We start from the raw sequence: 27,948 nt of genomic DNA on the forward strand, positions 1-27,948 counted from the left end.
GTCTGTAGATGCGTAAGTAGGAAACATACTCAGACGTGCATTTTAGAGAAATCACTGTGGATAACGGAACTTGGGTAGAGGAGGGAGCTCAGAAGTAGGGGGCTGGCTAGGCCTCAGCTGTAGGAGCTCTGTGGGAGCGAGGAGGGCTTGATGCTGAGTAGTGACAGGCTAGAGAGCAGAGCTGAACTGTGGGCATGAGGCAGGGAGGGGTCTGGCTGGCTTGGTGGGCAGAAGGGCCACTTGGAGACAGAAAGGAGAGGAGCAGACCTGGGAAGGATGGATGGAGAGTGCTGTTTTGGATGTGTGTCAATTAGGAATGATCTGGGCTGCAGATAACAGAATACCCACCTACTAGCTGAGTAGACAAGAGGTTTTATGTTTCCCCCATAACAAAGCACTTCTGGAAGTGGGACAGCAGCTCAACAGTGTGGTCAGGGACCCAGTGCTCTGGGCCTTTCTGCTTTGCTGTCTTCCTGACCCTTTTTACAAGGTGGCTGTGTCAGCCATAGAGCTACATTCAAGCTACAGGAGCCACAGGAAGAAGGGGTGGGAGCAACACAAGGCATCTTGCAACACAAGACATTCTCCTTACAAAGGTCCCCTTTTATCTGGTAAGAAAATTTTTTCTAGAAGCTTCCTAGACAACTTAGCCTCAGGAGACAGAACTGGCTTAGAGTCCATGGCAACACCTGCATCTGTGAAGGAGGAGAAGGGACTGGCCTGACGTGGGCGGGGGCCCTTCTCCCCTAAATGGGATTGGTTCTGCTCCCCAAAGAAACTGGAGCGTGTTAGGCTGGCAGTAGAGATGAGTCCTGAACGGTGCCTGCCTACGGCAGACGTGTTGCATTTGAAGGGCCAGCAGAAGAACTTCCATGGGGAGGTGTCCCAGGGGCAGCTGGAGGTGGGGGTCTGGAGCTCAGGGGGGGAGTAGGAAGCTCAGAATACTTACTGCTTTGGAGTGTCTTTGTGCGCCTTGAGGCTCAGAGAAGGGCTTCCTCTAGCGTCCTGCTGTAGGCAGGGAAGAAGAGCAGAGCGGCCGTAGGGGCAGGAATCCCTTCCCTGTGATGTGGTTGGAGGAACAATCCGTCCTTCCTGCCCCCCAGCTTCCAGCCTTCCAGAGTAGAAAGGCCAGGTTAAGGGTGGGCAGGAGGACATTCACTCGCAGGGCAGCCCATGAGCCTCCTTTCAACCCCTGGCTAGAATCTTTCACTATAACTTAGTTTTAAAGCAGGAGTCTCAATATTTTTATTTCAGAAGTATTAGTTTATGTAACGTTTTCTGCCCCTGATTATAAAAGGAATACACGATCAGTGCAAACAGCTTGGAGAAGCTCAAACGAAGGAAAAAAGTCACGCACAGAAGTTAAAGCTCAGGAGCAAGCACATGTCTTGATTTTTTCCCCGAGGCTCTGCAAATTTTTATGGCAAATATCTTTGAAAGGTTTCGTTTTAATGCCCATGTTAAGGCCTGCTCAGAATCCCTTTCATTTGTGTAACGTTTTACGATCTTCCAGGGTTTTTGGCTGTGTATTTTGTCACATACTATTTCATCTTTATAGACTCCTGCACGTTGGATGGTGGGCAAAGAGGGACTTATGCCCCCACTGGCTAGGTGAGGAAACAGGGGCTTAGAAGTGTGATGGAATTCAGAACTTGAGGGGTTCCTCTGCGGGGCTTGGGTGGGTGGGTCCTGCCCTGCATTATTCCTTCCACACCTTGTGGCCGAGCTGTCCTAGGTCTAAGGGAAAGACCTGCACAGAGTGCCGAATTTGCTGTGCCCGGAAGGAGGAAGGGTGTATTGAGAAGGAAAAGCAAGGGGTGGAGAGGGGGCAACTCCTTCCAGCACCAGAGCGCATGGGTGCGGGAAGGGGAGAGGGGACGGGGAGGTGGGAGGATCCTAGAAGGCACGGAAGGGGGTTTGTGGGAGAGGCTTGTGAGATGCAGTCCTCCAGGGCATAAGCCTGCCCTGGCCTGCCTCTGCAGCCAGTAGATGCCCAGATAATGGCTTACTTTCCTCTTCAGCAAACATTTACTGAGGTCAGTTTGTTTATATGTCAGGTACTCTGATAGGCCCTGCAGGGGAGGCCAGATAAGGCCACCTGAGAACAGGGAGAGAAAGCAGCAGAGTAGGCTGAGGTCTCAGCTGTGAAACCTGAGAAGCTCATTTAACCTCTCTGAGCCTCCGTTTTTTTCATCTGTAAGATGGGAGCAAGATGACTTTCTTCACAGGGATGAGATGAAATGGTGGCTGTGACCTGAGGAATGATGGAAATGTCTGGCCTCGGCTGGGGAACAGGTGTTGATAAGCACTGGCTGGCATGTGTTTCTCTCTACATGGGCGGCCCTCCTGGGTGGACTGGGGGGGGAAAGTGCTGATAAGGGGGTGTGGAGGGGAGCCTGCAGGATGTAGGGAAGGTGGGGGAGGACGAACCCCAGGAACACAAACATTTGCTCTACCAGTGAGTACTTGATAAATGCCCCAGGAACGTGGCAGCCAGGAGCTCTGAGGGTCAGTGGGGGCACAGATGAGTGGGCAGGATCCTTCTGAGGTTTCCCCAGGTAGGAATGGTGGGCAAGGGTGTTCTATGCCCAGAGGGCCAGTGCAGGCCCTGCTCACTGACCTGAAGGGGCGAAGTAAGGAAGAGAGGATCTGTCCCTCCGAGCTGGCTCTTCTCTCTTCCAGTTCCTCACTGGCCCCTGGTTCTACTCCAGCCCATCCCTCCTCCTCCCCAAGCCCCTCTTTCTCAGGCTCTTGGCATCTTCAATGTCTGCTAACGGTGGGCCAGTCACTGTAGGGTCCTGGGGAGCAAGTGGGGGGAAGGCACGCAAGAATGGAAGGGAGACAGAGCTCGGGGCTGAGCAAAGGGTCAGAACCACCCAGAGAGGAGGGGCAGGAGGTACAAATGACTGGGGTGCAAGGTGGAACGTGGTAAATACCTTGGGGGAAAGCTGCAGAAGAAATAACTCCTCTCAGGGCCTGAATCCCCATGTCCGGGGGTGTCCGTACAGACACCCTGGACGGGTCCCTTCAGAGATGTGGCTAACAGGGAGAATGTCCTCAGTGCTGAAGACATTCCAGATTGGGTTGGAGAAGGGCCCTTGGGCCAACCCAGCCTGGCCTCAGAGACAAGCCAAGGGCGTTGTATTTCACTGGGGAACCAAAGCCGAGGGAAGGCAGAGGGAGCATGAGGGTTTGGAGACTCGAGAGTGGGTAAAGGGCAAGATGCCCTGGGAATAACAACACCCCTCATGTTTATACATCATGGTCTCCATTCCAGGCTCATCTGAAGCACCTTGAGTACATTAATGCACTTCATCTTCATAATCACCACAAGGGACAGGTAGTAGTAGCCTCAGGAGCAAACTGAAAGCACAGAGAAGTTAACAATTTCCCTGAAGTCACACAGCTCTTAAGGGGTGAAGCCAGAATCTGAAACAAGGCAGTCTGGCTCAAGCATCCTGATTTAACCACTGCGCCATCCAGCTGATCAGGCAGCTGCCCCTAGAGATGAGCAACATGTGCTGGCCTGGGGTGCAGGCCGCTGGGGACACAGAGATCCAAAGCAATTCTGGAAATTATCTCTACAGGATGCAGCAGCTGTTTGGATGTGGGGAGAAGATGGGGTTCTCTTCAGCATCAGGAGCCCACGTGGGAGGCACGACTGCAGATAAAATGCTTGCTCTCCCAGGTCTTTTCTCTAGAGCTCAATCAGATGCCCCACCCAGGGCTCCCCATGCAAAGGGAAGACGCAAAGTTGTGGGGAGCTTAGAATTCATTTCCTACTAGCTATTTCCAGCTGTAGTTCTGGCTGCCCCCCTGTACTTGGTCCCTGCCCATCTCTCAAGGCAGGTTCCCAGCCTTCCCATTCATTGTAGGAGTGACCACATTCCTTCCAACACATCCCCTTTTCTGTGTCCTTGAGATGGTTTCTGTTACTGGCCAGCCAGAACCTGGACTGGTACAGAGCAGGTCAGTGATGGTGCCAAGGTCTAAAGCCTGGGAGACCAGAAGGGTCAGTTGCAAGTGTGTGTTTTTGGGAAGGACAAGGAGTTCTATTTCTATTTCAGCAGGTTAAGCTTAAAGTGCTTGAGAAAGCCTGGAGAATGGGTTGAGAAGCTGCATAACAGGGGCTGGGCCTGGGGACAGTGCCCTGAGTTAGAGGTGTGGGGATGCACCAGAGAATTGGGGTTTGAGGCCCTAAGATTCATAAGAGAGAGTAGAGAGCTGACTTGCAAACACAGTGCCTGCCAAGAGCCAGGCAGGAATCATAAAAGAGGGGGCTGGGTACATTTGTCAGGGAGGCAAGGTACAGGTTTCTGCCTGACATCATGTCACCTTAGTCACCCCAGGAGAACACCTCTGGTATTTCAGCAGGAACCCAGGGAAGATGCCCATTATCCTGCCTTGGGCCACAGGTCCATTCCCAAACTAATCCCTGCGGCCTGGAGCTGCGGTGCTGACACTGGCCAGGCTAAAGACACTAGCTTGCCACCGGACCTGGAGGTGGAGGGAGAAGGAGGGGGCCTCACAGGAAAATTGGGATTCTGTGACCCCAGAGTGGGAAATGGAGCAGGGCAAGCAAATAAGCAGGTGTTTATTAGGAGAGGTAGCTTGAGACAGCTTCAGAATGGAGGGAAGGATTTGTTTTGAATGGAGAACTCTGGGCCCAGTTGTAGATGAAGAGGAAAGAACCACCGGGGAAAACTTGTAGATGCAGAGGGGAAACTGAGGAAGCAGGCCCCAGGAGGAAGCCCATGTGGGAATGGGGTTCAGGGCAGAAGTAGGAGTCCATCTTGGCCAAGGGGGGAGCAGCTGTTTTTCAGAGGAGAGGCAGCGAGGGAGAAGGTGGTGGAAGGAGGGCTCAGGGGTGTTAGAAGGAAGCCACGAGAACCTGTTTCCAGGTCACCTGCTTCCCCAGGCCTCACTCGTCTGGGCTAAGGGACAGACTTCAGGGATTCAAATCCCAGCTCTGTTCCTTCACTAGGTCCCTGGCACTAGGATGTGACCCTGAGCAAATCACATCTGTGCCTCAGTTTACTCATGTATGAATTGAGAGTAGTAATAACAGTGCCTGGCAAAGAATCATGGTGAGGATTAAATGAAATAATGTATTCAGAGTACTTAGAAAAGCTGGCGTGTCTGGAATATGGAAGGATCTTGGTGTGAGCTCTCATGGTGGTAATTACCATGACTTTTATCGCAGAGGGCTCACAGTGACAGGCGTGAATTCCATTCCAACGCACTCCTGCTCCTACCTGCTGATGGGGGACTTCAGCCCCTTGCAAAGTCCTCCTCAAATACTGCCGATGGTCCCCACAGGTCATGTCACTGGCTCATCTCGACGGCCCGTGCTGGTTGAGGGCTGCAGCTGCTCCTCAGGGTGCCTGGTTTTTCTGCTGGTGGGGGTGGGGTGGCAGGAATCTCTACCTCCCCTCCCGGGTCCCCTCTGCTGGGGGTCCCAAGAAAAGCCCCATGTTAAGCTTTGCTGGGGCTGGACAGGGGGTGGATTTGGGTGTTGACCACCTTGCTCCCTTAGCAGTGGGATTTCCAGCCCTCTCTGAGGATGGGCTTTGCTGCTGAGCCTTGTGGGGCTTCCTCAGCCCCTCCAGCAAGGACACTCCTGTGAGGTGTTCCCTCCTGGCTGCTTGGTGGTCTCCAACCCCAGGGCACACTTGAGCCATCAGCTTTTGGTGAATGTCCTGCCAGTGTCCCTTCTCAACAGCAGCCCAACCAAGTCCCTCTGCAGAAAGCTTGGGCAAAGAGAGATGTGGCCTTTTTTCCTGAGGAGAGGGCAGCCAAGGGCAGCAGGGGGGAGCTGAGGCACATCGTGCTGGGTGGAGCTGGGTCCCCTGCTCAGGTTGGGGGCAGGCCCTCAATCCAACTCGGTGGCACAGTCACCCAAAGGCCCAGAATCAGGCCCTGAGACCCCAAAGCCCTTATCGAGCCAGTTATCTGTCTTCTGCCTCTACCCTTCCACCAGGCCAAGGAAGTACCCAAGACCTCCTTCCTTCCCAGGCTCCTGTCTCAACAGAACTCTCTCTTCTTTCTCCTTATAGACAAAAACAAACAGCCCTGTGTGTCATTAGATGGACCTGGACACTCGGTGTGCAGCCGTAGAAGGGCCAGGTGTCAGGAGGGAGACAGTGCCTGACCCCAGCCAGCGAGCCTGCTGGGAAAAGTGAATTGGTTCTGAACAGGTAAATCTAATCTTCAGTGACAGAGCGCAGGGGGGTGGGTGACCAGAAGAGGGGGTCAGGTAGGGCTGAGCCACTGACTGGAAGGGGGCACAAGGAAACTCTCCTGGGGACGGAAATGCTCTGCATCTTGAGTGGGGTGCTGGTTACAGGGTGAACACATTTCTCCAAAGTCATCATCAACCTGTGCACTTAAAATGTGTGAATCTTGTTGTCTGTCAACCATACTTCAACGAAGGTGACAAACCCAACAGCAGCAAAGGGTGCCTGGAGCCTCCAGTTTGTGACTCAGTGAGCAGGACAGGGGGCAAAGCAGCCTGGTGATCCTGAGGGCCCCCTGTGGATAAGGTCCCTGGGCCAGGGGCTGGGCCTGAGAGGCTCTGGCCCACCCAGCACTCTCTGGGGACCCCCAGCCCCCGCAAGGAGGAGAAGGGCCTTGCCTCTGCCCACAGCCACCCTGATTGTAGGGACTGTGCGCTTCCTGGCCAGGCAGCCCACTCCTCGGGATGGTTCCTCAAAGGTCCACCCAGAGCCTGCGAGATGGTTTTCCCCGGGCTGCTTGTGTGGCTGGTGCGCCGAGGTGCAACGGCTGCTCCTCCTCTCCATGGGCTACTGGGAGTGCCTATAAAATAAACATGGCGAAAAAGCCAGTCACCACAGAAGACACAAGTGAAGTGAAAAAAAAAATTTTAAATAAACAAAACCTGGCAAACCCACCCCGAGCCTCACACAGAGAAACCGAGATCCCCGAGCTGGGTGGGATGTAGAACAGGCCTGTTTGGGGTGGTATTTATATAAGGGCCTTGGTTCCTCCCTCGGGCAAGTAAAGCAAGTTGTAAAATTTGAAGGCACATTTTAAAATTGTTTAAAATCCTCCCAATATGTTTCCTGTCTGGCGCTATGTATGGGGCGCTGGTAGTACGCGTGCATGTGTGGCCTGGAGTATGTGTTAACGAGGGAGTTTAGAGGGAGTGATGCCGAGTCGCTGACAAGAATAGGGGGGCAACAAAAGGAGGCTCTTGTTGGTCAGGGTGTGTGTTCCTAGTGTTGGAATGTGTGTAAAGGGACGCACGTAAAAGGGCTTGGGTTTGGGGAGGCTGGTTTACCCTGGGAAATTAGCATGTTTCGTAAAACCACTATACTTACAGATCATTAGTTCAAGGCCTATAGGGGTAATAATGCAGGCATGTGATTTTTACTGCTAAAGCAAGTAGGTGTGACACTATTTGACAACCTATAATAATTAGAATACTGCAATATACATTTTGGTAAATTAGATAATGCGTCTTCCCGCACATCACGGCCCACCTTTGCATAAACTCTTTCCTCTGCCTGGGTACGCCTTCCCCAGCTGTCAAAACCCGAGTCCTACTTGGCGGCTGGCTCAGGACCACCTCCCCACAGTGTGAATTAATCACTCCCTCTGCCGGGCCCCCATGGCATTTTGTCTTCTACAATGTTTACTTTGCTCCTTCCATTCTGAAGTCCAGCTGAATACGTGTCCCTTCCTCATCACACGTCCTTTGAGGACCAGAACTACGTCTTGGCTGTCAGTGTCTTCCCTGCAGCTCCATGCCCAGAGTGGGCGCTCCATCATTTGTTGAATTAAACTGGGTTTTTTTTTGTGTGTGTGTTTTTAAAGAGGATTATTTGGCAGACAATAAAGACCGTGCAGTGGTACAGATTTAATTTGGTAAAAGCCATCACACTTCAGGATTTTTTTTGTTTGTTTCATGGTCTTTGAATTTTGCCTCATTTAGAGCGTATATATAAGGGTACTGAATTTAGAATGGGTGGAATTCAAAATATAATTGAACAAAATGTGGTTTTATTTTATTATAGTTTATTATGTAGCAGATACATCAGTCTATTAGGAAATCCTTTGTGTGGGGACAGCATTTGTTGGGGGCAAGATGATTTGTGGCAAATTTGTCTTTATTATGAAATTTTCTGGTACTTACTGATGAAAGATAGTGACACTCTGGCAACTGGGCACCACTCCCTGTGGTGCTTTCTGGGATGGATATCATAGAACTTGCAACTGTGCAGGGAAGGAACAGTTGAGTCACATGAATAATTTAAAGACTCCCAAAAAATGCCACCTGGTTAAATGGAAATGTTAAAGGGAGTGGCAATCTATAAGTCTGGCTGCTGTGTCAGCTCTCAATAAGAAACCACAAAAAAGGAAAATAACAGGCTTATGGATCCTTGGCGTTACATAGTGAGGCTGTACTGGAACAGAGCTGGGACATATGCCTGGCGTGGGCTCTCACACAGGGTTGCGTGTTCGTGCTTTTCCCTTTGCTTCCCTGCTGCCCCAGGGAGGATGTGGTGCCTGGAGAGCAGCAGGTGCCTAGCGGCCAGGCTGACTAGGGGCATAAATACTGACTAGCAGTGTGAAAGGGTATTTCGCCATGACCCTCCTTACCCAGAATGACTCAGGAGACACGGGCCCACGCAAGAGACGTTATTATCTGAAAGAGAGAGTGGCTCCCCCAGACGGGGGTGGGGAGAGAGAGAGAGGGAGCAGCATAGAGAGCAATGGGACAGAGAGAGAGAGAGGGGAGAGCAGGGGGACAGAGAGACAGAGACAAACACAAAGAGAGCAGCGAGACAGACAGACACAGAGAGAGAGAGAGAGAGGGCAGCAGCGTGGTGCCTTTTATTGTGGTAGATCTGCTTGGCCTGTTGCCTTTCAGGAGGGTCGGGATGTTTAGAGATAAGGCGGGGTAAACCCAGGCAAGCCTAGACATAATTCTCACCCGCTTATGTGCTTGGGACCATGGGGCAAAAGGAAGATAAATTACATATTCTTACATTCCTCCCTTTTCTGTTTTATAAGTGGTAGAGGACTTGGGAAGGGGTGCAGGTCAGTCTTCAGTATTTGCTTCCTGCTGATTAGGGGCGATGAAGTTCATTTTTGTATTGATGGGGGGTGGTCCTCAGATGAGCCCTTGGTCTGCAGTGGCGATGGCGTGTTCCAGGTTCAATAAGGATCAGAGTGTTTGGAGAGGGGTTGGTAATCCTGTAATATAAGCTGGTTAAAGGTTTGGTTAGAAATTTTTTGCATTTGGGCTGATTGCTATGTTTACATAGGGTGGCTGAATTATAGCATTGATGGGGACCTATGTGTAGGCAGCAAAGCAACCTGTAGGGCAAAGGGAATCCTTGATGGTGCAATCTTTTGGACAGTCTGAAAGAGAAGAAAAGGCTGGTATTGGGAAGATAGGTCTGGTGAGAGAGTAAGTGTTGAGACCAGGGTTAACGATCCTGAGGCAGGAGGCATGGCGGTTGTAAGGGAGGTCTTAGGACTCCGTGCTGGCAGAAGCTTCTTCAGTGATGAGTGGAAGTGGAGATGAGTGCCGCGAAATGCAGAGAGTAACAGGTCCCGTCAGGGTGGAGTAGGAACATGTGGGAGATTTGGTGGGAGGGGAATAAGCTGAGACAAATGGCTTTAAGGTGGGAGTTGTGTATCCAATGGGGAAGACCTTGGAGTTTAACTGCAGTTGGCGTGGAAAGTATTACTGTGTATGTATGGTCTTTGCCATTTGGGAATTAGGGATGGTGTTGCTTGGTGTTTGGAATGGGCATGGTTTGGAGAAGTTTTTTACTGTCTATGGTAATGGCCTTGTAGCGCGGGGAGAGATGAACTCTCAGGTATGTGACCTGAGCGGCAGACAGCTGAACTTTGGAGGGTGAAACTCAATAGCTGTGTTCTGAGAGAAAAGTTTAAAAGGAGAATAGTATCCTATTGACAGGTTTGTAGGGAGGGACTGCACAGGAGAAGATCATCTACATATTGAAGGAGGGTGGAGCTCGAGAGAGTAAGGGATTTGAGGTCTTGTGCTAGAGCCTGTCCAAAAAGGTGGGGACTATCCCTAAAGCCTTGGGGGAGGACTTGTTAAGTGTTCTCTGGATATTAAAAATTAACATAAGGAATTTCCTGCCTTGATTTTTCTCTGGGATACTGGCGTCTTGGTCTGGGAGCGTATCAAAAGGCTGCCTGCTCAGCTCCCAAGGTGGGCTGAGGTATTGTCTATTTGCTAAATAATCCTGCCTTTTACCATGCCGTCTACAGCTGGGTCTGCATGCTAAATTAGTTGCTCAATTTGCAAAATTATCTCAGTCAGATCTGAAGGAGGAAAGACAGCACATAGGCCTGGGCCTTTTAGCATGCTAAAGTGAATCTTATACATGATTACAAATGATTAGCATAATAAAACATGTGCTACTCTTCTTTATCTGGGGAACATGAACTGATCTCACTGAAGAATGATTCTAGAGCTTAATGTTCAACATAGTTTTAGTAGGGGGGGGTTCCTAGCATGTAGTTTTACATTGCTCTGACTGCAAATATCCTGCCTTGCTTTCTCCAGAGGCTCTCACCTTATTCTGTCTAAGCCTATGGTCCCTGTCTCATTCGCCCCTCTACAGATAGAGACTCTAGCTGCTGCTAGGGAAAGGGGGCGATGACCGCTCTGGCTGCTTCATGCTGAGAGGGGGGCGCAGTAAAGGGTGCAGCTAGGTCTCCATCACTGGTCAGTTGAGAGGGCCTCGGAAGGTTGGCGCTTCTATTCTGGGTTTCATTTCTATTACTATTTGCAGTTTTGTGGCTTCTAGGCAAGATAAAACAAATTGTGTTATTAGGTTATGTAGCAACATCTGGAGTTGGATTTTCTATTCTGGAAGGACAAACTTGACGAGATTAAGAATGCATGGCTGAACATGAGAACTAGGAATATGAAGAGTCTAATTGAGAATCATAGCCAGGTATCACGGAGAAACCAGAATTCTGGATCGAGTTTACATCTCAATGACTAGTATTAGGATTTAGTATAGATAAGACTGCATTATTGAAACAATACTTTTCTCTAAAATCACCCTCATTTTTATTAGAAGTAGCCAGATTAAGAAAATAATTAACAGTTGGCTTGATTATTTGCATAAGTGCAGCAAGAAGAGTAATTGATTACATGGGATCTTTTAAATGTGCTTTGCTGGAACTTTTTGTAAGGAATTTCAGATTGAACTTTTAAGGGCTTCTTGAGGCCAAAAAGCCAAGCCAGACTTGCCATCAGCTTGTGCCTGCAGTACCTGTAGATTTGGGTGAATTCCTCTCTTCCTGAGGTTCCTGCACCTGCCAGGAAGTGACCTTCCTTACTCACCTGGTAAGGCTGCTGGGAACTCTGTAAGCAAGGTACCAGGCCAGTTCTTCTAAGGGGCTTTGTTGGCTTTATAAAGTCAGTCTTAGTTCCTTAAAGCTGTCTGTTCATATCTGAGTTTACACACGTGTCTCTCAGGTATGACGTTCCAGTCAAAGCCTTGGTAATATAACCAGTGTTTTTAATTAGTCCTCTTACAAGGAAAGCAGATTCTTGTTGAACTTGTGCAAATAAACATACTGCCATGAAATATAAAAATAGTCACTGAGAGTTTTTAAATTCTGGAGGGATCAGGTTGAGAGAAAGATAAAGTTTCAATTCTGCTTATAAAAGCAGTCATTTACTAAACTGTTGTCAGCTTAAGAGAAAAAGCTTAAAACATTTCATCAACAACATTTGAAACAAAAAGCCACCAAATCATCTTCCTTAGTTTACTTAGTTCTATGTAACTAATACCTGTTCTGCTGAAATCTAGTTTTTTGCTAGTTTAGGAGTAATGAAACAGTGAGTATAGATGACAAAAGACTTATAAATGACAATGGTTAAAGATCTGATGAGAGCTTACTATAAGACAGTTGTCATAAGGAAATTTGGATATTTTTGTAACATAAAACATTCAGTAACAAAGTTTAGTATTATTCTCTGTGATAGTGCCTTCCAGGTAATTAAGCAGGTAAATAAGCCAAATTAGCCAAATATTTTCTCCAATGAGAAAAAATTCCTCTGACATGTTCCAGGGGCCCTCTGGAAAATATCAGAGTAAACTATAGGTAAAAAGCACTTTTTTGAATTTGATTTTGGGAAGCTGTTAAAAAGTTTTAAGGCACTTGCTTAAATAGTTACTCACATTAGACAAAGCTACACTTTACTTTAAGCATTTTTCTTTGAAAGATTTAACAGATACCATCAACTTAAATGACTTTAGATGAACTTAGGCAGCTGATAACCATAAGGACATGTCTATTCAGTTCAACTTAATGCTTAATATCTTCTATTAGAATTTTCTGGAAATTTTAGAATGCCCAATTTTTACAAGCGCTTGTCTTTAAATCAATTTTTATTAATACCATCTGGAAGTAGAAAAATATTTTTTGTTTACACACTTAGACACAAACATACAGATTGAGACGTAATGATACAGTGAGAGGACAGACAGAGCTCCTGGCGTGAGCCAGGAGGGGACAAGAGAGCCCGTGGTGGTGCATTTTCTAGGGGTTTTATAGGCAGTTGAGAATATTTGGGAACGTGAAAAAAGCTTAGGGGTGTGGACTTTAAGGCAAGTAGTAGGTGTTTAGGATTTTAGGGGAGACAGAGAGAGAGCTTGGTTCGGAGGTTGGAGAAAGCCTGGATATATGGGATCTCTTTCATTTGCCCATGAGCTCACAGAAGTTGTATAAGTCGCAGAGAATTTTAGGATCTAAAGAGCCATTTGGGGGCCATTTAGATTGATTGTCCAAGGGATATTGTGGCCAGATCTCATTCCAGTAGCGAACAGGTTTGAGGTCTGGAGTGCGGTGGAGGGGCTTTAGATTATTGAGTAAGCACCCTAGTGGTGAATCTGCGGGAACAGAGGGGCCAGATCCCATGGTGAGAACGAGACCATTCAGAAGTCGCTGAGGCGTCCCTGAGCGATTGAGAAGGTCATGGAGAAGACCAGGCACAGTTAGGGAGTCATCACCACCTCTAACTGTGGGGTCGAGGCAAAAATGCCAGGGAGGCTCGGTACCTGGTACCAGGAGTTTTCGAGTTGGGTAGAAACATAGATAAAGGGAGACTGGGCCTCAGTGGATGAGGGTTCTCACCATGGGGAGGCAGAGAAGGGTCGACTATGGGGATCAACCGTGACTCTGAAAGTCGTGGTTGGGGGTGCCCCTGTCCCAGAGGAGCCCTTGGGGGTGCCGGACACTCAACGGTCACTTCCCAGGTTCCAAAGAGACATTTAAGTCGACCATGAAGGGTAGACTCACCAAATTGAAGGCCGGTGTTGGGTGAGAAGATGAGCAACTGGAGAAATGGATGGTGAGCCCGTGGAGGAGGATTGGGCAGTGAGGATTCCCAGAGCAGCTCAGGTTCCCAGAGGAAGAGCAAAGTTATCTGAAGTCATGGCACCAATGAAAGGGTATCTCGCCGTGACCTTCCTTACCCAGAATGACTCAGGAGACATGGGCCCACGCAAGAGATTTTATTATCTAAAAGAGAGAATGGCTCTTCTAGGAATTTACCCTAAGAATGCAGCACTCCAGTTTGAAAAAGACAGATGCACCCCTATGTTTATCGCTGCACTGTTTACAATAGCCAAGATATGGAAGCAACCTAAATGTCCATCAGTAGATGAATGGATAAAGAAGATGTGGTACATACACACAATGGAATATTATGCAGCCATAAGAAAAAAACAGATCCTACCATTTGCAACAATATGGATGGAGCTAGAGGGTATTATGCTCAGTGAAATAAGCCAAGTGGAGAAGGACAAGTACCAAATGATTTCACTCATATGTGGAGTGTAAGAACAAAGGAAAACTGAAGGAACAAAATAGCAGCAGAATCACAGAACCCAAGAATGGACTAATAGTTACCAAAGGGAAAGGGACTGAGGACGATGGGTGGGAGGGAAGGGAGGGATAAGGGTGGGGAAAAAGAAAGAGGGCATTACAATTAGCATGTATAGTGCGTGGGGGACACGGGGAGGGCTGCACAATACAGAGAAGACAAGTAGTGATTTTACAGCATCTTACTATGCAGATGGACAGTGACTGTGAAGGGGTATATGGGGGGGGACTTGGTGAAGGGGGAAACCTAGTAAACATAATGTTCTTTCTGTAATTGTAGATTAATGATACCAAAATAAAAAATATATATATATTCAGGGATGGAAAAAAAAAAAAGAGAGAGTGGCTGCCCCCAGAGGGAGGGTGGGGAGAGAGAGAGAATGGGAGGGAGCAGCAGAGAGCAGTGGGAGAGAGAGACAGACAGAGGGCAGCGAGACAGAAAGACACACAGGAGAGAGACAGAGACAGAGAGAGACAGAGGGCAGCAGAGAGACAGAGAGACAGAGACAAGGACAAAGATAGCAGCGAGACAGACAGACACAGAGACAGAGAGAGGGCAGCAGTGTGGTGCCTGTTATTGTGGTGGATCCGCTTGGCCTGTTGCTTTGGGGGAGGGTCGGGATGTTTAGAGATAAGGTGGGGTAAACCCAGGCAAGCCCAGGGATAATTCTCACTGGCTTATGTGCTTGGGACCATGGGGCAAAAGGAAGATAAATTATATATTCTTACACAGTGGCCTTGAGTCTTAGTTCCCTCATCTGTAAAGTATAAGGAATAATAAGGACCTTACAAGGGTTTGTGATTCCTTGCACAGTGCCTGGCAGGTGCAAGCACACATATGCATGTTAGTTCCCCCACTTAGCCTGGTAGGTCTCTTCCATCCTGTCCTCCCAGCCCAGTGAGGCAACCCTTTCTTCAAGTGTAGGCTTACTAGATATAGCAAGTAAAAATGGGTCATGCCCAGTTAAATTTTAATTTCAGATAAACAATGGATACTTTTTTAGTTGAGTGTGTACCAAATATTGCATAAGACATACTTTACTGAAACAGTGCTCATTGTTTATCTGAAATTCAAATTCAAGTGGGAGTTCTGTATTTATCTGACAACTTCATGTCGTTTCCCTTCCTCCACTAAGCCTCCCTGGAGAGCTTAGGAACAGCCCCACCCTCTGAACTCCTACTGCCCTCCAGGACTTTGGTGCTTAACATCCACGAAATAACACCACTTTTACCCATTACTAATAACCTGTTGAGAATCTGTGATGTACCAGGCACATAGATGCTTTCTCTGTCCCATCACATTCATCTTCACAGTAACTGCATAAGGCTGGAATCAGTGTCATCACAGAGGCCCAAGGGGGGTCAGTGCCACCTAGCTGGCACCTGGCTTCATGCTTCAGGCCCAAGTGTGCAGGACTAGACTCTGCCCCCCACGCTGCTGCTCCTGGAGGGCAGAGGCAGCGTCTGACACCTTAGGTCTCTGCCGGTGCCCAGCCCACAAGGGCATCTGCCCCTGTTCATTGTTATGGAGAAAGATATTTCAAAGGAGCAGCAGCAGCATGAGGATTGATATGGGGAGCATGGGGTTGTGGCCAATTTTCTGCGTTGTAAACAATATTGTCACAAAGATATGGGCTTTCAGACCAGAACAAGAACGTTTCTACACTTCTAGAAATTTCTAGAGTGCTGTTTGCTCTAATGTATGGCTAACTCTTGCATTACTGCCTGAAGTGTTGTGAAACTTGCCCCTGAGCAAAGTCCCTTCTCGTGTGGCTTGTGACATGGTGCGGTGTGGGATGCACAGTGTGTACGTGGCATGCAGCAGAGAGCTGGAACTGGTCAGGACCAAAGACATCCGTACTCCTATGGGTTTTGGGTTTAAGTTTGGTAGTCAACAGAAGGAAGCTGTGGTCCTTTTTGGAGAGGATGTTAGGCACAACTAAGCAGTTGTTTCGATATCTAACCTCCTTGGATGTTCACCCAGGCGTCAAGGTTCTGGACGCAGGGGTGGGGAGTAGGATAGGGTTATGATCGCCGAATGGAAATGCAACTCCTGCTATTGTTTGGCCCTCAATTACATTAATGTCACTTCCTTGCTTGTGCTTTGAAGTTAGACAAATGCATCGTGGTCAAGCACCTTTAGTTCCCAGGATAGAGAGAAATGGTCATGATGAGCGGGAATGGATATAGTTGTGAATATAGTTGAGCCAGGGTTGGACTTTTGTCCCTGATTCGCTGGCTGCCTCTTTTTTCTCATCCCTTTTTTGTCCATTTTTATTCCCATTCGAGTTTATATTATGTTCTAGGGAGGTGTTTTTATAAGGGGGAGGTGGGAAGAGTGAAGGAACCAGCCTCTCCTCACGATAACCAAGGAGTAGGTACTTCTCCGCTCCAGAGTGGGCACAGAGGAGGGTTTGAGCTGGGACTTGGACTCTTTCTGTGATGACACTCAAATCCTGTCCTTCAGAAGACTTAGGGGAACATGAGGGGTTAATCACACATCTATTTCTCAGAACCACACTACAGTGACTGTGAGCCATTAGACAGTAACAGTGCAGCTCCCCTGAGGATGGGTGAAGAGACTATATGATGTGCAACATTTAACACAGTTTTGGAAGATGGACAGCAGGTGGGGGTGTGGGAACTGATGTTTTTGGGAGAAGAAGCTCCAAGGTGTTAAGTTCTGCAGAGTTGAGTCCTGCTAACAGGTCTGTTGGCTTCTCCAGAACCCAGGGAGGGCTCAGGAGTTGGGAAGAGTACGGCAGGATGCAGCCCAGGGCTGGACTGGTGATGGGGTTGGGAAACGGGGCCTAGGACAGTTAGGCCCCCAGGTTTTACCTGAACACCCCCAAACTAAGCAATTACACCCCTGCAAACCCCACCCCATGGAAACCTCCTCGCAGCCCTGAGTACACGAACTTCCTGAGAGATCTCATCCAGCTCCTTGCTGGAAACACCATCTGTAAGCTGAGGTCTCAGGTGTATAGCTGACCTATCCCTCACCTAATCTTTCCACTTAAGATGCGCTGCTTATTGGGCATCTCCATCAGGATGTCTATTGGGCAGCCCACCCTTAACATGGCCAAAGCACACCCTCGATTTCCACCCCAAACCCTTTCCTCCTCCAATGTGTCCCTCCTCAGAGAATGGCACTGCCCAATCGCCAAAAACAAGAGAGTCATCCTTGAAAGCCCTTTCTCTCCCCTGTCATCCAGCGCTCAGCAGATCTTGTCAGGCATACCTTCCCAGGTACGGGGATCTGACTCCACCTCTACTGCCTGGGCTGGGCCGCCCTCCCTCTCACCTGGACCTAGGCTGCAGGATCCCCTCCAGCCACCCAGCTTCCTGTTCACTCCTCATCCTACTGTTTACACAACAGCTGAGAGATCCTTTTAAATGTAAATTTTATCCTGGCTTTTCTGGCCCAGCCCTCCAGGGCCTCCCAATCACCCTTCTGTTGAAATTCAGGTGCTTAATGTGGTCTATCACACCCTGTATTGTCTGGACCCTCCCCACCTCACTCAAACCGTTTTTCTCCTTACATCTCCAGCCACAGTGGCATTCCGGATGCTCCTCAACATCCTCAACTATGCACCAGCCTCCGAGAACTTGTACTTTGAACCACACATACTTCCGTTCCTCTTCATCCTCTTAATGTTGTTTTATTTATCCTCATAGCACTTGTCAATATCTGACATTGATATATATGTATGTATGTATACATATATTCTTTCTGTCTATTTTATGTTTTTCCCAAGCAGATTGTAGGCTTCATGAGACAGAGAATTTGTTCTCTACTGTAGTAGGATTTGAAAAAATAGGAAAGGCATGACTCTAGCCTCAGAAACACCAAGCAAATTAGGTACATGGAACATATGGATAAAAAAAAAACAATCTGCTTATTGAATGGTGAAACCTCTGCCCTTTTTGCTACCTGCTTCTTGAAAGCCAGGAAGGAGAACAGGCAATTTTATGGGAAAATGTCCCAGAAAATGGTCTTAGAAGAAAAGATGTCCTTTTATTCCTCCCTTCCATTCTTCATTCCTGCCATCTTTCCCTCCCTTCCTCCTTTCCTTCTGGCCACAAATATTTATTAAGCACTTAATATGAGCTAAACAGTATTCTAGGTGCTTGAACTTTATCTGTAAACAAAATTGACATAGATTTTTGCCTTGAGGAGTTAATGTTTTGTTGGGGTATAATCACAAATCCAGCTTGTACATACAGTTAGTTACCCAATGGCATTTTTATGCCACATGCTGAAATATGAATGGATAGCCAAGAATCAGCAGGCATTTGAGGAAGCATCCAATGGAAAAAAGACTGAGATCAAAGCACACAAAGAAAAAGAAATCTCAAGAGGATAAGAATGATGCAGGGAGTAGAAGAAAACCTAAAAATGGTATCTGATATTTTTAGAGAGGTGAGGATTCATGAGAGAACAAGATTATTTTAAAAATAAATTAGAAATTCAATTAATTAGAAATTAAATATAGGTTAGTAAACACAATTAACCAAAGGAAAGGAAAGTCTAGTGACAATCTCCAAGAAAGCAGATTAAATATACAAAAAGTTGGGGGATAAGGGAGAAAAATATAAAAATTGGAAAAACAACCCAGGAGATTGAACATCCAACTAATAGGAGAAAAGAGAGGAGAGGAAATTATCAAAGACATAATACAAGAAATTTCCTAAGAACTGAACCTTTAGAATGAAAGGGATAAAGATTTGCATTTATACAAATATTCAGGGATCAGTTTCATCTTAGATTCCTCAATAGCAACACTAGAAGATAGGAAACCTGAAGAAATGAGGAGACCTTGAAATCCTGAGGGAATATATTTTCCAACCTAAAATTCTATCCCCAGCCAAAGTAGCAATCAAGAATTTGGTTAGGATAAAGAACATTTACAATCATTCAATGAAACAAAACATTTCCCTCCCATGCAATGTTTCTCAGAAGCTCTTGGAGATAGGTGTGCTCCACAAAATGAGAAGTAAACAGAGAAAGAATGAGATGTGGGATCCAGGAAACAGAGCTGTAATACAGGAAGGAGGGGAAGGGAATTCCCAGACTGTGGGGGAGGTGGTGCTCCAAGGCGGCAGCTAACAGCTGGAACTAAAGACTAACCCCGACAGAGCAGAGGAATGAACTCCAGGAAGAGAATCTCCAAGAAAAAGGGCTCTGCCAAGCTACCTGATGAGTTTGACCACATTAAGAGGGAAGGATCAGAGAGGTTAGGGATACATTAGCTAGCAAGAAACAAAATTAAAATAAGTAAATAAAAGTATCCAGGCAGTAACTTAAATTTAATTCATTTTTGAATAGGTAATACAGTCCAATGATCATAAAATCAAAATGACATAAAAAGCAAAATAACCGAGTCCATGCATCCCACCTCCTTCCAGACAACCATTTTTTTTGTCAGTTTCTCATAGATGCTTCCATTTTTAAAAATTGTGGTAAAAAGAACATAACGTAAAATTTACCATCATAACCATTTTTTGACCATTTTGACTATTTTTTAGAATTTTTTATCTTGATATCATTAGTGTACAATTACTTGAACAACATTATGGTTACTAGACTCCCCTCATTATCAAGTCCCCTCCACAAACCCCATTACAGTCACTGTCCATCAGTGTACTAAGATGATGTAGAATCGCTACTTGTCTTCTCTGTATATACTGCCTTTCACGTGTCCTCCCACCTACATTATCTGTGCTAATCGTAATGCCCCATTTTCCCCCTTATCCCTCCCTTCCCACCCACCTTCCCCAGTCCCTTTCCCTTGGTAACTGTTAGTCCATTCTTGGGTTCTGTGAGTTTGCTGCTGTTTTGTTACTTCAGTTTTTTCTTTTTATCACTTATCCACAGATAAGTGAAATCATTTGATACTTGTCTTTCTCTGCCTGGCTTATTTCACTGAGCATAATACCCTCTAGCTCCATCCATGTTGTGGCAAATGGTAGGATTTGTTTTCTTCTTATGGCTGAATAATATTCCATTGAGTATATGTACCATATCTTCTTTATCCATTCATCTATTGATGGACACTTAGGTTGCTTCTATTTCTTGGCTATTGTAAATAGTGCTGCGATAAACATAGGGGTGCATCTGTCTTTTTCAAACTGGGCTGCTGCACTCTTAGGGTAAATTCCTAGGAGTGGAATTCCTGGGTCATATGGTATTTCTATTTTTATTTTTTGAGGAACCTCCATACTGCTTTCCACAATGGCCGAACTAATTTACATTCCCACCAGCAGTGTAAGAGGGTTCCCCTTTCTCCACATCCTTGCCAACATTTGTTGTTGTTTGTCTTTTGGATGGTGGCCATCCTAACTGGTGGGAGGTGATATCTCATTGTGCTTTTAATTTGCATTTCTCTGATGATTAGCGATGTGGAGCATCTTTTCATGTGCTTGTTGGCCATCTGAATTTCTTCTTTGGAGATGTGTCTGTTCAGCTCCTCTGCCCATATTTTAATTGGATTATTTGCTTTTTGTTTGTTGAGGTGCATGAGCTCTTTATATAATTTGGATGTCAACCCCTTATCGGATATGTCATTTAGGAATATATTCTCCCATACTGTAGGGTATCTTTTTGTTCTAGTGATGGTATCCTTTGCTGTACAGAACTTTTTAGTTTGATGTAGTCCTATTTGTTCATTTTTGCTTTTGTTTCCCTTGCCTGGGGAGATATGCTCATGAAGAAGTTGCTCATGTTTATGTCCAAGAGATTTTTGCCTTCATAACCATTTTTTTTTACAGTGCTTGTACATGTTTATTTATATGTAAATGTATAATAGAAAACAGACATGGATAATAATAAAATGCGATTGTCTTATTCTAGGAAAGTGTACTTACGGGCAGATTGTTGACAGTTCTTACCTCTGTGTATTCAACAGTCATGTATGGTGACCAAGCTACACAGTTGCTTAAGTCAAAACCCAGGTGTCGTCCTTGACTGACCCCTTCAACTTACCCCACATATCCCATCACCAAATCATAACTCTTCTATATCCTAAAAAAAATACTATATTTAAATCATCTATCACTGAGTGAAACTTTGCCATTATATTATAAATTCTATGGAGGTATGATTGTGTTCAGCATTTTCGTATTTGTATCTTTAGTACCTAGCTCAGTTCATAACCATTTTTAAGTGCACAGATCAATAGTGTTAACTATATTCACATTGTTGTGTCCCAGTGTTTTTTTTTAACAAGATACAAGTAATATGAATATACTATCTTATTTTTCTTGCAGTTTTATGCAGTGTTCTACACTTTGCTGTTTCCACTTTACATTATATCCTGGAGATCTTTCCATGGACAACCTCCTCATTCTTTTGTCCAGTGCCTTAGTGTTGCATTGTGTGGATATATACAGTAGTTTATTTGACCAGCTCTCTATAGAGAAGAACACTTGGGCTTTTTCCAATGCTTGCTATTGTAAATGAATGCCACAGTGAATAACTGTGTACATACATCGTTTCAAATGTGTGCAGACATAGCTGCAGGACAAATTCCCTTAAGTGGGATTGCTGGGTTAAAGGGTAAATGCATTTGTAATTCTGCCTGATATCTTCAGCTCCCCTTCCCTGTGAGTTGCACCTTTTTGCCTTCCCACTGGCAATATATGAAAATGCCTGTTCCCTGAAGCCTTATCAACAGACTGTGTTATAAACTTTTGGAATTTTGCCAAGCTGATAAATGAGAAATGCTATTTCAATGTAGTTTTAATTTTCATTTATCTTATGTGTGAGATTGAGCACTTTTTAAAACTTTAAGAGCCATTTGCATTTATTTTCTGTGAAATGTGCATGTGCTTTAGCCATTTCTCTATACGGTTGTTGGATTTTCCAGATAATTATTCACTACAAGGGAAATTAAAGATTTTAAAGAATAGAATGGATCACAGGATATTATATGACTCAGTTGTGAAAAACTGTTACAGTTTCACAGCAGTCTAAATGCTAAATATTAGCTTATCTAAAATTTTGGATTCAACTATATTGGGAAGATAGAGGCAAAGCGTGTGTTTGTGCATTGAGGGTAGGACACAGAGGACAGAATCCTTACCTTCCATAAGAGGAAGTCAATAAAGTCTAAAAGTGAAAAAAGGAAAAAACATCTGCACCAGTAAGTAAGATTACTTAGAAACATGAAGGAAAATATCAGAAGAAATAACTAGAGGTTTTGGGGTGATCGCCTCTGGGACCTGCGGTTGGGAGATAGGGAGGGGTGTGGCGGGCGCTATCATTCTCATCAGAGCTATTGGTCCTACTTGCCTTTTTAAACTATGCAATACTGTGATAAAGCAAAATTAGTTATATGCAATTAAAAGGGATGGTGTATGGTTATAAAATAAAGCCTCCCCCTTTTCAGTAAAGGGATATTACAGAATGTGATGTACAGGAGTCAAAGTCAGTCAGAAAGGGTTAAAAGACCAAAGAAGACCCAACAAGGTCTTTTTGAAAAATAAAAGTCATGTTTGGAGGAAAGTCTCCTCCAAAATCATAGGCGGACTCTCTGATTCTGGCCATGATGGAGTAACAGGGAACACCCTCTACCCTCCTACATAAACAACGAAAATCCTGGACAGACTATATGAAAAAATTACATCCAGACATTGTACAATAGGCGAAACAGGACAGTGATCCCTGAAAGAGAGGAAATAGATGAAGTGTGCCCTAAGATTGCTCGAACTTAACTGCCCAAAGAGAATTTCTAGGCTGTGGCATAGAAAGAGTCACCCAGGCTGATCTCCTGGAGTTGAGGAGACGGAGCTGGGAGTCTGTGTAGGCCAAGGTGGGCAGCTCACAGGGCTAAGGACTGGAGGAGAGCTGCACAGAGAGTTCTAGAGATCTGTAGAGTTCCTCTCAAGTCTTCAGCTGCACGCTGAGCAGTGCATGCATGTAGGAGAAGAACTGGAGGAAAGGAGTGGGCAGTCCTTAGAGCTTAGAGAGGGCCAGGCATACTATGTGTTCCCACTAGCCAAAGTGGCAAGACCTCCTAACAGCTATCACTTTGTACCAGTCACTAATTCATTGTTTCTCAGCTATTAATGGATTCTTCATTGTCTGCTCTGTGAAAATGGAGATGAGCCCTTTAAATATGTTTTCTTTGCCAGTAGGCACAATATTAAACTTTGTGAATGGAGGGTGCTGGAGAGACAGTGCAAGGAGTTTTCCTTCCAGATTCTGGTGTGCTCTCTCCACGGGTTTGTGTAGCACATGCAGCTCCTCAGGTGCAGCTGGAGAAGGCTCCTCCTTGAACTCTCTACTCAGTCCCGGCAGTACTAGCTGCTCCTGACGCCTGCTATTCCTATATGCTTTTAGAGTTCTGTTTATTTCTTATTAGCGAATCCCTTGTGATGTCAATCTCTTGTTACAGTTAATGATTTTTCATATTAAACTCTCCCTGTTCAAATTACTATGTGGTTTTTGTCTCCTCAATGGATAGTGTCTGATGCATGGGCATCAGGTAGAGTCCTCAGAAGGGTATTGCCTCAGTGGCCAGACCAAATTAGTCCTGAGCAAAATGTTGTTTTGGTCCTGCCAAATGGCACTTAAAGACAAGTCTTAAAGAGGATCAGTCTACTTCCAAGTAACTTAACTGTGTCCCTGAACAAGGCTCAAAAAATATTCAAAGTAATAAAAAAAAAAATTCAACACCAAACAACATAATATTCACAATGTCTGGCATCCAATCAGCAATTAGCACACGTGCAAAGAAGCAGGAAAATATAACCCAAAGTGAGGGAAAAAGATCAATCAAAACAGATCCAACAATGACACAGATGATAGTCTTTAAAGGTTGTAAAGGCTTTAAAATAGCCATTGTTAAATATATTCCATATGTTAAAGAAGTTAAAGAAACATGTGAACGTGATAAGGATAGATATAAAGATGTAAAATAAGACCCCAATTGAACTTTTAGAGATGAAAAATATACTGGATGGGACTAAAAGCAGATTAGACACTGTGGAAAAAAAGATTAGTGAATTTGAAGACTGAGCAATAGAAACTACCTAAAATGAAAACAGAGAAGAAAAAAACAAGAAGACAAAGAAGGAGGAGGAGGAATAATCATGAACTGTGGAATAATATTTATCTGTTTGGAGACTCAGAAAGGTGGGAAGAGGGGTGGCAAAAAAATATTTGAAGAAATAATGGCCAAAAGACCTCCCAGTTTTGATGAAAACTCTAAATCTATATATCCAGGAAGGTCAACAAACTCTAAGCACAAGAGATATGAAAAAAAAAAGAAAGAAAAACTGCATGAAAACATATCAACACATCATAACCTGCTTTAATCACTATTGAACACCAGTGTTAAAGAGAAAATCTTAACATCCAGTGGAAAAAACACTTTCTGTAAGGAGAAAAAGAGCAGCAGACTTCTCATCAGAAACAATGCAAGCTTGGCAGACAGTGGGGCAATGTCTTTAAAGAACTGAAAGATAAAAACTGTCAACCCAGAATTCAGTGAACAGTCTTTCAAAACTGAAGTTAAAAATAAAGATGCTTTCAGACAGTCAAAAGCTGTCCTGTATTATAAGTTTATAAGGCCTTCAGGCAGAAGAAAAATGGTACCAGATAGAAATCTCCAGCTATACAAAGGAATTAAGAGCAGTGGAAATGACACATATGTGGGTAAGTATAAAAGACTTTTATTTTAAAATTCTCTTTAAATGATAGTTGAATGCTTAAATCAAAAATAATATGTGTGGGATTCATTCAACATGTAGAAATAAAATGCAGGAAAACAATAGCACAAAGGCTGAGAGGGGAGAAATAAGAAGTAAGGTACTTACACTCTAAGAAAAATGATGTACACTATTCCTTGAATGAGACTATAAGTTAAAGACGCATTCTGTAATCTTAGAGGAAGCACGAAAAAAAATTTTAATGTAAAGCTTAGTAAGCCAATAAAGGAGATACAACGGACTCACAGTCATAAGCATCCGCAGGCGCTTGCGGCTGCCCGCTGCAGGCAGCACTCGGGTTGCGTTCCCTTGCGCATGGCGGGAGGGGGTGGGGGGCACAGAGCCTCCAGGTGTTCGGGACAGAGGAAGTACTGTCAGCAAAAAGCTTCCTCTCCTGCCACCTTCTGGCAGTAAATCCAGCCTATTTTTAACTCAGGCCTCTGCTTAAGTGCTTTTGGCGAAAAGAGAACCTGCTGCTTCTACGCCCCCAGGCGGCTGCAGTCTCCCTGGCTTCCCCGCTCTGCCCAGCCCCGGAAAGCCCTTGAGTACTCAGATGCTCCCAGCTTCCCAGCCTCCTGACTCAGAGAGAGGCCCACAGGGTGGGTGCTCACTGTGGGTGCCCCGCACCGGCGCCCCACAGCCCTGGTGCAGGTGTGTGAGAGACCTGTAGGGGGCGCCATGCTCATAGATACTGAGGGGATGGTGTCCGCCCGGTCGTCCTGGAGGGAATGAGACCGCAAATTTGTGCCCAGGGAGCCAGCGTGTGTGCCAAAAGGCGCGCTTTGGGGAAAGTGTGCTCTGCTGCGGGTGCGACTGTCTTTGTGACCGCTCGCGCTATGAAACAAACACACCGGCCTCAGCCCTTCTGGTCACTCTGCTCCCGCTGCCGGGCCAGTCGCCCCTCCCGGGCCCTCCAGCCAACACGCGCACCCTCGCTGGCAATCCGACAGCCATCTCTCAAGCCTCTGAGCTCTCCAGAAGCCTGCCTTCCCTGACAGCCCCTACAGGCCCACCCAAATGGCCCTTTGACTCTGGGCTGTGTGCCTGGGGTTTAGCCCAGTGCCTGGATGTGCTTGGCCTTCAGTGAGTGAGAAACACCCCCACGGCTTGACTGGGGTCCTTTCTAGATGTCTCCTGAGACCATCCCCATTTCCCACTGTCAGGCCTGAAAGGGCACCCAAATGACAGGCCTCAGGGCAGAAGGGTGCCAGGATCACCTTTCATGCCCAGGACTGGGCCTGGCGGGGTGGTCTGTGCCCAGAGTGGTCAGTGCTGGTGCTCAGGGAGGTAGGTGTGGGGACAGGGCCCTTCATGGACTCCGGTCCCTCTCCCAGGCTCAGGGTCTGACATCTGTGTGTGTGTGTGTGTGTGTGTGTCTGTGGTGTGGAGAGGGAAGCCGCTCTGGTGTGAAACTCTCTTCTGTTGTCTCCTCCATCACCAGCAGAATGGGAGAGGCGCCCAAGGTCCCTGAGAGAAGATGAGGTGAGAAGATGAGACGCCAATGCCAGGCGTGGGCTCATGTCTCTGTGTGCATGTGGATGTGAGTGAGAAGCCCCTGCCCCGCCCTGTCTTTGTGAGCATGTCTGGGTACATCCCTGGGGCCCTGTGGGTTGTTTTTGTGCCCAGTGTGGCTGTTGACATGACCTGTAGGTTTCCAGAGTGTGTGAATGTGGCACTGCTCACCCCAACGCCCCACCTCCTCCCTCCCCTGGACTTTCCTGGAGTCCAGGCTTTGTCCAGTCGTTTGGCCTCTGCCCTTCCCAGCACAGAACTGTCGGCGTGGTCGGTGGTGGGAACTGTCATCACTGGATGCCAGCCCTCAGGTGTATCACCCTGTGTGACCCTGAATGCAAGTGTGGCTGGGTGTGCCTGTGAGTCCCTCCACCTGTGTGTTAGACAGTGACGTTCCTGTGTGATGCCTGTGAAAGGTGTGAGGGTGGCTTTGAAGTGTGTTGAACATGCACACCTGAATGCATGCAGAAGCGGTGGAGGAGCATGTCAGCATCCTGTGGTGGAGCAGATGGAGGTGGCTGGAGGGCCTGAGGTGCCTGGGCTGCTCCCTCTGGCCCAGTGAGGCCCCTTCCACTTCACTTGTGTCAACAAAGCCCCTGCCGTCCTTTCTGAGGCCCTTCAGAGTTGTCATCCCTCACCCTCGCCCTGAGCAGTGAGTTTGATGGACTGTGCGGGGTTGCAAGGTTGTGAAATTGTATGGCTGGTTGTGACTGAAGTGTGCAAATCATGTATGACCGTGAATCTGAGGCCCAAGAGTGCCCTGGCTAACCCCACCCTCTCTGGGCAGGTCAGGGGACTCCAGGCCACTTGAGCCTAGCTCTGGTAGGTCTCTGGGCTGGTTCATTCTTTGTTCACCCTTTTATAGCCAGGCTTGGTGACAGCTATCTAATTACCCTGGGCCAGACGCTGTGGTGAAAGCAGAGTTTAGCCTGACCCTCTGGGGGAAGAGCCAAATCTACCCTCATCCAGGGCCAAGACACAGGAGGCCAGACCTCCCCAGGGTCAGGCCCCAGGCCAGTGTCACCTGGTTCACCAGTCTGTCTTCCTGCTCCAGCTCAGAGAGTCTCTGGCTGGCCCAGCACTAGCATCTGGGCTGGTCCCTGTGTCAGCACCACACTGCCTGGTCCGTCATCCAGGGGCTGAGCCACCCAGCCTGTGTGTCTCCACCACTCCCCACCTGGGTTTCTCATGCCAGCCTATGCCTTCTACCAGCTCACGCCCTTCATCCCCACCTCTGTTTTCCATCCCAGTCCGTTTCTCCTGGTCCTAGCTCATGTCCCTTTATTCCAATCTCTGTCCCCTCCCAGCCACGTCACCACCACATCCAGCCCATACCCCCGCCCCAACCTACGGCACCTAATCTAGCCCATGCCCCCAGGTTTGCCAACAAGGGGGGTAAAGCTTTGGAGCTGAGCAGTTCTGGGCTGGACAGGACAAGTCCACTCCTAACCCCAAAGCCTTTAGGACTGGAGGGAGGGAGCAAAGCGGGGAGGGGTAAGAGACATTCCGGGTGGGGAAAGCGCTGGCCCCTCCGGCCTGAGAACAAGGGAAGGGCTGAGCCCAGAGCCGCCTGCAGTGCCGCACCTGGCTGTCCTCACGGGCCAACACACGCCCTTCCAGGCGTCCAAGCCAGGGGCCAAGGCTCAGAGTTCAGCCAGGCCTGCAAACAGCCCTGCTCCTCTTTCGTCCTCACAGCAAGGCTAGGGTGACCTCTCACCCAGAAGGGTGGGGCTCAGCTGACTCTAAACCTCACTCCCCAGACTAAAAACCCATGTTCAGTTGTGTGTCAAGCTGTGTCCTGGGGCATCCCCGTGC

The 27,948-nt window shown here is 47.0% G+C and overlaps 1 long non-coding RNA gene across 1 annotated transcript in view; it reads left to right on the top strand.

Moving 5' to 3' along the window:
* Positions 1-27,948, top strand: part of LOC118972112 (uncharacterized) — a 35,331-nt gene that overhangs the window by 4,430 nt on the left and 2,953 nt on the right. Inside the window, exon 2 of the long non-coding RNA XR_005060930.2 lies at positions 6,057-6,197. This is a non-coding gene — a long non-coding RNA (uncharacterized lncRNA). The remainder of the gene's footprint in view (positions 1-6,056; positions 6,198-27,948) is intronic.

This window comes from Manis javanica, chromosome 14 (assembly GCF_040802235.1).
Source record: "Manis javanica isolate MJ-LG chromosome 14, MJ_LKY, whole genome shotgun sequence".
In the NCBI taxonomy this organism is placed as follows: Eukaryota; Metazoa; Chordata; class Mammalia; order Pholidota; family Manidae; genus Manis; species Manis javanica.